This window comes from Gossypium raimondii, chromosome 1, assembly GCF_025698545.1.
Source record: "Gossypium raimondii isolate GPD5lz chromosome 1, ASM2569854v1, whole genome shotgun sequence".
Lineage (NCBI taxonomy): Eukaryota > Viridiplantae > Streptophyta > Magnoliopsida > Malvales > Malvaceae > Gossypium > Gossypium raimondii.
The window spans coordinates 37,819,130-37,832,990 of record NC_068565.1 but is presented as its reverse complement, the minus strand read 5'-3'; positions in this window follow the sequence as shown (position 1 = coordinate 37,832,990).

Genomic DNA, 13,861 nt, shown 5'->3' with positions numbered 1-13,861 from the left:
TGAGATATTCGCTGTTTTCTTTCATGGATGGGTTCTCAGGATATAATCAGATAAAGATGCATCCAGAAGATATGGGAAAAACTACATTCATTACTTTGTGGGGAACATTTTGCTATAAAGTAATGTCATTCGGATTGAAGAATGCGGGAGCAACATATCAGAGAGCCATGGTAGTCTTGTTTCATGATATGATGCACAAAGAAATTGAGGTGTATGTTGATGATATGATCGTCAAATCCAGAACAGAGGAGAAGCATGTACAGGTCCTAAGAAAATTGTTCTTAAGACTAAAGAAGTTTCAGCTCAAGCTCAATCCGACGAAATGCACTTTTGGAATCAGGTCAGGAAAGTTGTTGGGGTTCATAGTCAGTGAAAGAGGAATCGAGATTGACCCAAACAAAGTCAAGGCAATACGAGATTTACCACCACCATGTACTCAGAAAGAAGTTCGAGGTTTCTTAGGAAGACTAAATTACATTGCTCGGTTTATTTCACAGTTGACCGAGAAATGTGATCCTATATTTCGCCTTTTGAAGAAACATAATCCTGATGTCTGGAATAAAGAATGCCAGAAAGCCTTTGAAAAGATAAAGCAATACTTATCCAATACTCCAGTGCTATCACCACCTAGCCTAGATAGACCATTGATTTTGTATTTGATGGTGTTCGATAACTCCATGGGATACGTGCTGGGTCAATATGACGCGACTGGAAAGAAGGAAAAGGCGATATACTATCTTAGTAAGAAATTCACTGATTGTGAAATGAGATATTCGCCTATTGAAAAACTATGTTGCGCATTGATTTGGACAACCAAGAGGTTGATGCAATACTTACTCTATAACACGACTTGGCTAATTTCAAAATTAGACCCTTTAAAGTATATGATGGAATCAACAGCATTGAATGGAAGAATGGCTAGATGGCAAATCCTGCTTTCTGAGTTTGATATCGTATATGTAAGTTAAAAGGCCATCAAGGGGAATGTGATAGCAGATTTCTTGGCTAGCAGAGCTTTAGAAGATTACGAGCCTTTAGACTTCGATTTCCAGAATGAATATTTGATGTATGTGGCAAATGCTGAAGAGGATCCCCAAGAAAATCATTCTTGGAGATTAAACTTTGACGGAGCATCGAATGCGTTAGGCAATGGGATTGGGGCAGTCCTGGTGTCTCCGAATGGAGATTATCATCCTTTCACCAGCAAATTGGACTTTGATTGCACTAATAACATGGCTGAGTATGAAGCTTGCATCATGGGTATACGGGCAGCCATAGAGCGGAAAATTAAAACACTAAAAGAATACGGAGACTCAGCATTGGTAATATGCCAACTAAGAGGGGAATGAGAGACAAGAGATCCTAAGTTGATCCGTTATTGGAGATTGGTTCTTGAATTGATCGAAGAATTTGACAACATTACATTCTGTTATCTCCCACGGGAAGAAAATCAAATGGCTGATGCTTTGGCCACTTTAGCCTCCATGATTAAAATGAACAGATTAGAGGACATGAAGCCCATTCAAATTAGTATTTATGAGATCTCGGCCCACTGCTATAGCATTGAAGAAGTGGAGAATGATAATCGTCCCTGGTACCAAGATATATTACTATATGTGAAGAATTGTGAATATCCTGATCAGGCAACGGAGAATGATAAGAGGACATTGAGGAGACTAGCTATTGACTATATCTTAGATGGAGAGATCCTATACAAAAGGGGAAAGGATCGAGTACTGTTGAGATGCGTGGACGCTGTAGAGGCTAAGGAAATTTTAGAAGAAGTCCATGAGGGTGTTTGTGGAACGCACGCTAATGGATTCACAATGGCTAGACAGATCATGAGATTTGGATATTACTGGTCTACCATAGAAAGAGATTGCATCAATCATGCCAAGAAATGCCATAAATGCCAAATTTACGGGGATAAAATGCACGCCCCTCCTTCACTTCTTCATGTTATGACTTCTCCATGGCCTTTCTCCATGTGGGGTATGGATGTCATTGGACCAATATCACCGAAGGCTTCTAATGGACATTGTTTCATTTTTGTGGTTATTGACTATTTCACTAAGTGGGTAGAAGCAGCCTCATATGCTAATGTCACAAAGTCAGCATTCAGTAAGTTTTTGAAGAAAAAGATCATATGTCAATATGGAATGCCTGAAAGAATCATATCTGACAATGCGCTGGATCTGAATAACAACACAATAGCGGAAGTCTACAGTCAGTTCAACATTAGACACCATAATTCGTCACCGTATCGTCCAAAAATGAATGGTGCAGTAGAGGCAGCCAACAAAAATATTAAGAAGATTGTGGCGAAAATGGCTGAAACTTACAAGGATTGGCATGAGAAGTTACCATTCGCTCTTCTGGCTTACCGAACATCTGTCAGGACTTCTACTAGGGCAACACATTTTTCTTTGGTTTATGGAATGGAGGCAGTTTTACCTATTGAGGTTGAAATTCCTTCTCTCCGGGTATTGGCTGAGCTAAAGTTGTATGAGGCCGAATGGATCTAATCTTGGTATGATCAGTTGAACCTGATTGAAGAAAAAAGACTAAAAGTTATTCGTCATGGTCAAATGTATCAGAAGCGAATGATGCGAGCTTATAATAAGAAGGTTCGTCCCAGAGAATTTCATGAGGGGGATTTGGTTTTGAAAAATATCCTCCTTTTACAAAAAGTTTTCAGAGGGAAATGGATGTCAAACTGGGAAGGACCTTATGTTGTGAAAAAGGCTTTTTCTGGAGGCGCTTTGATTTTGAGTAAAATGGATAGCAAAAATTTTCCGAATCCTGTAAATTCAGATTCGGTCAAGAAGTATTTCACCTGAAAAGAAGGAATAAAGTGAAAACCCGCAAAGGGAGCTTTGAAAAAAAATGGAGAGGCCAAGGCGAAAACCCGAAAAGGGCGCATTGAGACCAAAGGGGGTTTGAGTTGAAAACCCAAAAAGGGCGCCTTAAACACTTTCAGATTGGGGCATATGGTGATCCTGATACACTTAAGTCAACAAGAAAAGGATATACGACGTCTTGAGGTATCGACAAAGTACTGTAGATCCTCTAAACACATGTTAAATTCAGAATGGTTCTTGGTTTGCACGGAGAAGTTCAAGCGGCGATATCCAAAGCACCTAGTCTTCATATTATTTGTACCAAGTTTGTTGGTTCTTGTAAATACTTCATTCTTTGCTGTTCTTGAATAGTTTTTCTTTTCAAGACACTTACTATCAATAAATTCCTTTTTATTATTCGAGTTATGACCTGAATTAATTCATCTCTTACTCAGTATTTTTTATCTTTGTGCAAGCATGTCGCATTAGAATAATGATTGATGGACTAATAAACTTTCACAAAAAAAGTTTTGCATATTACTCTGGGAATTTCTAAATAATTTAGTAACCTGAAATAGGACTATTGTTTAGAACGCACCAAGTTCAAAAGTTAAAGAGCCTAAGAAGGAAAATGTCTAAATTAAGACTGCTTTTTAGGATTTGGATGTCTAAATATCGAATGAGACGGAAAGAAGGCTTGATGGGGTAGGAAGAAGTCCCCTATGGAAAGAAAACCCCTCATTTGGGCATGAGCATTTGGTAGGACACCCTGGGAGTGGTGTAAAAGAGTTTCATGATCTGCATCCTTGAATTACGATAGGAGAGGATTGAGAAGAGTCAAATCTTCCTACCCTTGGGTCACGGTGGAAGGAATATGGTACAAATTCTGCGTCCTAGTGGGTTGAGTTTTGAAGTTCACAATTGGGGGCAATTTGATTAAGTGTTTCTTTAGAGATGTCAGCCAAGCAAAAGGCGTCAGTGATAAAACCTTAATAAACTTTAAGAAATGATAACTTGAGTGATAATTCTCGAAAAATGACATTCTGCATTCATTCAAATGTCATTCATACATGTCTAGTTAGGAGCATTGAATTTATTTTGATCATGACATCCTAATCACTAGGCATAATTAAGTTCATAAAATGGATTTTTTTTACAGGTCATGTTCCCTCGAGAACAGATCCATGGCCAATAATCCTATCTCCCTGAAGTTGCAGTGGAGTGGATTAAAATATTGGATCTTATCTCTCTGAAGTTACAGAGAGCAGATCCCATCTAGTCTTATCTTCTTGAAGTTGCAGTAAAGCAGACTAAGTAAGCAAGTCTTATCCTCCTGAAGTTGCAGTGAGGCAGACTGAAGATTGCAAACCTTATCTCCCTGAAGTTGCAGTGGAGCAGGTTAAAGTCGATAATCCTATCTCCCTGAGGTTACAGTGGAACAGATTAAAACTTTGGATCTTATCTCTCTGAAGTTGCAGAGAGCAGATCGCATCTAGTCTTATCTCCCTGAAGTTGCAGTGGAGCAGACTAAGCAATCAAGTCTTATCCTCCTGAAGTTGCAGTGAGGTAGACTGAAGATGGTAAATCTTATCTCCCTGAAGTTGCAGCGGACCAGATTAGAGCCGATAATCCTATCTCCTTGAAGTTGCAGTGGAGCAGACTAAGTAAGTAAGTCTTATCCTCCTGAAGTTGCAGTGAGGCAGACTGAAGATAGCAAATCTTATCTCCCTGAAGTTGCAGTGGAGTAGATTAAAGCCGATAATCCTATCTCCCTGAAGTTGCAATGGAGCGGATTAAAACCTTGGATCTTATCTCTCTGAAGTTGTAGTAGAGTAGATCGCATCGGGTCTTATCTCCTTGATATTGCAATGGAGCAGACTTAAGGAAGCTATAAGTCTTATCTCCCTGAAGTTGCAGTGGTGTAGATTGAAGCACTAGTTCCTATACATCTGAAGATGCAGTAGGAAGGAATGAGACTACTTGAGGAAGAAGGGTACCGAAAGCCAGCACGGTCGAGCAAAATTGGGCATTTTAAAAGTCTTTGTTCTGTTCCCGTTACACGATAACGAGTAAAGAGGGGCAGCTGTAATACCCAATTTTGCCATGGGCTTGTTAAAACAATAAAAACCAAAAAATAAAAATAAAGTTCAATAGTCCAATATAAATTACAAACACAGAATACAGGGCCCGAATTACAAATCGGCCTATATGGCCCAAACCCAAAATAAATAGAGGCCCAAAATTAACCCCCAGGCCCAAAGCAATTTTAGAAACCCTAAGGTTCTAGGGTAAACTTCGGTCGCCACAACCATGCCCCCGAATCTCCGCGCGATCTTCATACCTGCGCATCAAGAAGGGAAATAGCAGTATATGGAAAGAAAAAAGATTGCGAATCAAAGAAAATGGATTAGATTTATTTATGAAATTGTAATTTTGGCTATAAAAAAGCCATTGTAACACTGCACCAGGGGGATTTTTCAGAAATAAAATAAAAAAGCTATTACTTTCGCAACGAAAAGAGCAAAGAATCGATCAAAGGTTGTTACTTACAATTTTTATTTATTTTCTACTGTTATATTTATTTATTTTATCATTTATATACATACAAATAAAATAAGTAAGAGAAAAGGGAGAAATAACCTGTGTTTTGAGCCCAAATCGCCGTGAACGGCCGAGGAAGTCGTCTCCGAGGAAAGACGGCCGGAAACCGAAAGGTTTTTTGGGCTTTTGAGGGTTTTACGCTTACCTTTTGGAGATTTTTAAACCAGATTTAGGCTTAGAGGAGCCTAAGGAATCGAATAGGGGATTTCTCCCTTTTTCGGCCACCGCAGACGGCGGTGTCGGCGCCGAAGATAGGCGGCCGACGCGGTGGCCGGTGACCGACCGATGACCGGGCCTTAGGCCGTGCCCGGAGGAAAGGGGAAAGGTTGAGAGCTTTTTTAGTTTTTTTTTTTAAAAACAGAAAGGGAAAAATGAAATTTTTAGGTTTTTTTTTACTTAAATAGTCTAGTGAAACGACACCATTTCACCAGGCCTCCCCAGATGCCAAAACGACGTCGTTTTGGGGGACCGACCCGACTCTGAATTACGCTTTTAGCCCCTACGCCTTTTTGATATTTTACAATTAAGTTTTTTTATTTTTTTAATTCGCCCTTTAATTTATTTTCAATTTCAATTTGGCCCTGCTGGAACGACGTCGTTTTAGAGGAGAAGGGAAAACTTCCCTTCCAGCCCCTCTATGTAATTCGCGTGTTCGATTTAGTCCTTTTGGCTCTATTTATTTGCGAATTTACCCCAAAATTTTGAATTCTAGTTCAATTTAGTTTTTTTATTATTTATTATTATTAATTAATTCTAGTAATGTAATTATTATTTTTTCATTTATTTTTTTCCTTTTTCCTAACAAATATTCTTTTATATAAAACATGTGTATATCTATGTTTTTTGTATTTTCAAAATGCTTAAATACCTATTTATTTTAACATGTATTTTATAATTTATATGTATATACATATTTTCCTACTTTCTCTATTTTCACAAATGCATTATGTATTTTGTTTATATAAATCTTTTATAATCTAATTTTATATATAAATTCATGTGTATTTTCATAGTTTAATGTGGATATCATGTACCTTTTATTTTATTTTTGTTATTTATTTGTGTTTTCATTTATATTATTTTGCTCGTTTATGTGATACTTTGCATGTCATTGTTTATTTTTTATGTATATTAGTTTTATTTATTTATTTGTATGCATTATTTCTATACCATTGTAATATTTATTATTGCATTGTATATTTAATGTAGCATCACATCATTTTTTTTACTCGATTTCAAACTTTTCAGAATTGAAATAATGCTTGTATTTAGGATTTTTAAGGAAATTGAGCCCTAACGTATTGGGTTCCGATTTTCTTCGTTAAATCTAACAATCGAGCATTTCTCTTTAATCAAAAAATAAGAACTCATTATTGGGAATTTAACACGTTGTGTCATAACGTTTAGATGTGACGCATTGATTTCTCGAAATGAAGATTTTTTCTAAAAAAGAATAAAGGAAATATTCCAAGTTTGGGATTTTGGAGGAATTGTGTCCTAACGTATTAGGCCGCGATTTCTTAAATCTTGAATAAATGGATATTCTTTTAAATTTTTATTACACGAGTATTCTAGCCTAATTCATTTTTGAGGAAATTAGAATGTCGTGCCCTAACGCATTGGGTGTGACATTTTCTTTCTCTGAAATGATAAGGGTCTTAATACGTAACGTTTTTTAAGTTTTTGCTAAGGATTATATATTTTCAAATTTTCGACATTAAGACATTAATTAATTAACTAGGTACCAATTTTTGGGCGTTATGAGGGTGCTAATCCTTCCTCATACGTAACTGACTCCCGAACCCGTTTTTTTTTAAAATTCGTAAACCAAAGTCGTTTTTAGGTGACCCAATCACACCTTGATAAAAGATTGGTGGCGACTCCAAATTTTTATCGACAAATAATTTTTGTTTTTTTTTCAAAAATAAAAAAAATAGTTTCGACAATAATGATTTTATTATATTACTTTTATCATACTCTCGAAATATGTTTTTAAATATTAATTATTGTAGTTTAATTTGGATTCTCATTAACCCTTTATTGAATAATTTTGAAGTAAAATTTTATTTGAAGGTACAACTCATATTTTAGATATTAAAACTGTATATAAATTTTTTCAAAATTAAATATATATTTTGTATCTGTTAATATATATTAAAATTTTAAATTCTAATTATACACTTAATATAAATTTTACAAATATATAATATAAAATTCCTCTACATTTGTATACCCAATATAAATGAGAAGAGTAATTTTATATTTTCACACTAAATTTGATCATCTAAAAGCCAAAAACATTTAAATTAGTTATTCATCTCCTTTATTTTCTTGTTCTATTTTCCATGATTTCTATTTAGAGATGCTTTTAATTTTTCCGTCAATTAATTTTTTTCTAATTCCATGTTTAGTCCATTCCTCAGTTTTGAGTAGTTATTCATTCCCACATTTTATCGTTAATAGTCTAATCAACTTTTTTTTGACAAAAGACGTTGGAAAAAGATTTTATGATTTAGGTTAACAATGAATAACTTTTAACTAATAGTTGGGTTGATTCGTAATTGAAATAGAAATATACCTAAACATTTTAGGTCAGAGTTTATTTTGATCAATTTGATTTAATTTATTGGCATGTGAATATTCGTATGTAATTATATTAAGTTAGATTTTAATTTCTCGAAAAGGGTTAAAGAAAATTTAGAATAAATTAGGTGGAAATAGAATAATTAGCTATAAATTGGATAAAATTGTAATCTTAACTTTATATATATATATATAGATTAACTACTCCTTTTAATTTGCTTTGCTAGATTTAGTTTTTAAAATATTCTATCAACGATTTATTTTGATGGGATATAAAGTAATAGTTGGTGATTATTAGCTCTTTGTGGGAACGATCATATTATAGTATACTTGCACTTGTGATATTTGATCAAGTAGTCAAAATCTTGAATTATTCCTGCTAGATTTAGAGATTGAGAAGATTTTATGTAGACTTAGAAGACTTGACATTCATTTAGACATTGAGTTTGAGGAATTAATTACAAGGGACGTCAATGCTAATGCTAATGCATGCTCTTTCTACTGCTTCGGTGTCAGCTAGAGATTATGTTATATCTCACCTCAAAGGACTCAGAACTAGTATTTGCTTTTTGATGGTGGAAGTAAACAACTTTTAGAGCAAGCTAGTGGTTATCCAAAAGGTTGAAGCATATTTCTGGATTTTCTCATCAAGGTTCCAATCAACATTTGCAGAAGTTAATTAAATTATGCAATATATTTAAGTTTAATGGTGTTTCTTAAAAAAACCGTTAGAAGTAAAACGTACAATATCCATCTTCCCTGACTAGAAAAGTTGTGGATTGATTAGATGGGTTTATTACAAATTAGGACCAAGTGATGGAAATTTTCTTAGCTAAGTTCTCCCTCCATTTAAGATAGCTAAATTGCATAATAACATATTTAGTTTCTAGCTGATTGGACAACATTACACAAGGAATATATAATTCCGGTACCCCCATGGCGCAGCAAAAAATAATAAAAAAATAATTCCGGCGATCCAACCAATGGATCCATGTGCAAGGAATGAATCGGGGTGAAATAATGGTTTCGAAATTACCGTAATTTCAATCTGAGTAGACAACGACGCCTCGGCATTGAGAATTCTGATCTACTATTGAACCAAGCCGCAACCTTTTATGATTTCGACCTCTACGTAATCCACCCAGTTTGACAATGAACGGAAGAAATTTCCAAAACTGTTTTTGGAGAATTCTTTGCTTGATGGCTGCTAGACCTCACAAGCAAAGTTTTCGTTTTAGGGTTTTTTTTTTAAACTCTAACACACTCACCCTTTTATAATTGGTATATATATAATGAATCATAATTCATAAAATTTTTATCCGAACATAATAAAAATAAATAAATATAATAATTTTTTTAACCGAAAATTATAATTACATTAATTATAACAAGGATTTCGATAAACTATATTTATTTAAATTTATATACGAACCAAATTCATATATTAATAGAACTATGTTCTCATTGTGTGCACAACATCCTTGTACATATAATATGTTCGATATTTGATTGCCTAATTAAATTAATTCTATAATTAATTTAATTCATGTGACAATCAACCACAATACCAACTATATTTTATTCCGTTCATTTCAACCATAGGGTGTGACCCTGTAGGTTCTTGTAACGTTAGCAGTAATACTAGAACGATTCTAATGATACAAATAATGAGTGGTGTCTGGCAATGCATCATTGCTACCTAAGTTACAAGAAGTCATGATTCGACATAACCTTTTGTGATTAACCTTTCATGCATTAATCCTTAAGTCCTTTATCTTTGGAATGGACACAAGTTATGGAATAGTCACACTTGCATAGTCCATCCCATGTTCCTTGATATCTTGAGTAGACTAGTCACACTTGCATAGTCCATCCCATGTTCCTTGATATCTTGAGTAGACTATGACATATAAATAAGTATGGCGTGTAACACCCCTAACCCATATCTATTGCCAGAATAGGGTTATAGAGCATTATCGGAGTTTACAAATTAATTTAAAGACATTTCATTTCATCAAGCATTCATATTTAAAACCAAACAAAATCAAAACATTAATGAGGCTTATACATGCCACTCAATGTATTATTCCCCTAACATGCACAAACTCAACATTCAAGTTAGTTCAATAATTTCCATGTATCAATAATATATATACCATGATTGATGAGCTCATCAATACCATGATTTCCATTTCCTTGTTATTTTTCCATATTTATCCCGTTGAACTACTTGGAATTTCGATGGATTTTCAAGGGTACACCTAAGTGTACAAATCTGGGTCCGTCAATTCATATTCATGTGCGCACATTTTCATTTCAGAGAGCACACTCCTGCGAACCTCATCCTTACAGCGGGATTACCAATCCAGTCTAAATCCCCTGTAATATAAATTCATAGAGTATTGTCGGGATTACCAGTCCAGGCTAAATCCCCTGCAATGACAATTACTCTAATGAGCTTGGATCTGAATTACCAGTCCAGGCTAAATTCTGACCCTAATTCGGATTACCCGTCCGGGCTAAATCCATTTTCCACATATTCTTCAGGAGGGCCATATCAGGACAGGATCACCCGTCCGGGCTAGATCCTTTTTACCGTCAATTCCTTTTCAGAGATCCATCAAATTTTCCTTCCATTCAATCGGGATTTCTTCCCCTTTTTATCAAATATATCAATGTTTCATCAATTTTCATACAATGAACATTCAAATTATATTCACATCAATAACAAACATTTCAAGCATTTAAGAATATAATTCAAGTTACACGAACTTACACAGCTAAATTGCAGAAATACCAAAATTTAGGGACATTTTGGTAATTTTCCATTTTCCTCGAATTTCCCCCCAATCTTGATCTAAATTAATATTTCATTCAATTTATTAATTTAAATAATAAAACATTTCATTTCATGCAATTTGGTCATTTTTGACATTTTTACAAAATTACCCTTAAAATTTTACTTTTATTCAATTTAGTCCCTGAACCTAAAACATGTAAATTAGCCATTTTAAAATAAAATCATATCAGCTGGATATTCACATATATTTTTCCTCCTCCACCACTCCATTCCACATCCTTGATATATACATAATACCACTATTTATTTGTTTACCCATAACAAGCTGTTCACTTGAGTCATAGTCACTAAATTAATTATATCTTAAGCTACAGAACTCCGAATTGAGATCCACAAATTTTATCTGAAACTAGACTCACATATCTTATTACCATAAAATTTTTTGTTTAGCCAATAAGTACAGTTTATTCTTTAAAGTTTCCCATGTTTCACTGTTTGACAGTTCCGACCCCTCTTCACTAAAAATTAATTATCTCTTTGTATAGAATTAGGATGATGTTCCAGTTTGTTTATATTGAAAATAAACTCATTAATTATTTTAAAAATATAAATTTAAGCCCCTAATAATTTTTATCCAATTTTTGATGATTTTCCAAAGTCAGAACAGGGGAACCCAAAATCATTCTGACCTTATCTCACAAACTTTATTATAACTCATGATTTACAATTCCATTGCTTACACCGTTTCTTCTATAAGAAACTAGACTCAATAATATTTAATTCCATATTTTTTTCATCCTCTAATTCAATTTCCATGATTTATGGTGATTTTTCAAATTTAACCTACTGTTGCTGTCCAAAACTGTTTTAGTGCAAGATGTTGATAATCAAATTTATAACACCCTCATTTCCTTTCTCTACAATATTTTCTATCAATTCCTCTTGCTTCCCTTCACTAACATATCAAGAACATAGTATCTTATATAACAAAACCCTACATTAACATCAATTCCATGCTTTTTCAATAATATCAAACTCAAAAATATATTGAAATCTTGATGTTCTTACCTTGCTCTATTGATTTCAATCTTTAACTTGATTTTATCTCTCCTTCAACCTCTATTTCATGAATATAACTTGATATTCTAGCTCCCTATGGTCTCCTTATAAATTTTCTCTCTTGGTGGCTATGGAAATTTCTTTGATTTCTAAGTGAAAATGGTAAAATTTTAGTGAGAGGACCAAATTGTAAAGAAAAGAAAGTTTCTTTCTTTCTTTTCTCTTCATACGTTGGAATGCATGGGAGAAGATGATGATTCTTCATCTTTTCTTCCATATATATATATACTAAATAAAATAATAATAAAATGATAAAATGTCATTTAAAAATCAAATTAAAATATTAATAAACTAAATATTTATTTATTTAATCTAAAATATCTCCAACATCATCATTATTTTCTAGATTTCTCTTTCTTCTAATTGACCATTTTCCCTTTAGATCTTTTAAAATTCCATCCTTGAGTCATCTCTTAATTTGGTAAAATTATGATTTAGTCCTCATAATTCTTCATCTATTCAATTTGGTCCCAATTCATCCATTTTCCTTAGTTTCTAGATTATTCCACCCTTAAAATATTTACATTATTGGTCCTTCAACTTTTCATATTTACACTTTAACCCCTCAAATTTTGAGTATTTACTCTTGGGTAACAAAACTTTTCTCACTTTTGTAATTTAATCATTTCTTTAATTAATATGTCATAATATACTTCCCAATGTTGTCATAACTCAAAATTCTCCTTTTGTCACTTTATTTCCTTACTATATCAAAGATAATATCTTACTGTAAAAATTTTCAGGGTATTACAGTCTTATATTAATAAACATGGTAAATCAAGTATGTTATTACAACCATCTCATGATTGATCTTTGGGCATACTCTTACATATAAATGGTTCAAGGACTTGCAGAAGAAGTGTGCTCACCATCAGGTGCCAAATTGGCTGTAAATCTAAACTTTCTATACTGGGTTAAAAGAATCAATCAAAGGTAATCTAGATGTAGTAACTAATAGGGCATCATTAAGTAATTCACCTATAAAGGTTGCGAGAATAATCAAATATATGGCAAAAAATAATGTAACACCTCTTAGTTGTCCCGATGATAGTTACTGATAAATTATATCAAATTGACAAAACAATCACTTTAACAATCAAAAATCAAGAATTGTTCATATCATAAATTCTCATAAAACCAATTTCAACATTTACAAAGATTTAAACACGTTTTCAAAATCACTTAACATATTTTCCCGGGACTAAGATAAATGAAAACATAAAGAAAGTATTTTGGAGCACTGGAGGGGTTTAAAATGCAACTTTTCAAATTGATTTGAGTACGAAAACGCTAAATGTAACACCCCATAAATTCCAATATGACACGTGACATAATTTCGAGTTCAAATATTAAGAAAAAAATTATGAGAAAAATTTAGGGAATGATGTTGGAAGAGGAATTACGTGAAAAGAGTTGTAAAGGTGAAAATTTGATAAAAGGGACCAAATCATAAATTTTAAAAGGTATGAGGACTAATGTGCAAAGTTGTCTAAAGGAGGAAAATATGAATCATTGTGGATTATTGGATATGAAATAGATTAGATGCATGATTTGGTGAGACGAAAATCACTTTCAGGACTAAATTGAAAAAAAAATAGTGTAAGGGCTAAATTGTAAATTTCTTATTTAACCAGGAAAAGAGAAAAATTGAAAATTTCACCACTCATGGAATTATATTAAAGGTTTATTATGAATTGTGAACTTGAATTGGTTTACATATCAAATTTTGAGAAGAAATAGTGAAAAAGGTAAAAGGGACAAAATAGTAATTTTGCCATAAAAGGGTAATTTGATCAATTTTTGAGGCTTTTATGATGAAAATACTATTTGATCATGATATTTTATATTCAATTTTTTTTGGATTGTTCAAACCTCATATTAAAAAATCAGGCCATAATTTGACAAATTAGACTTAGAA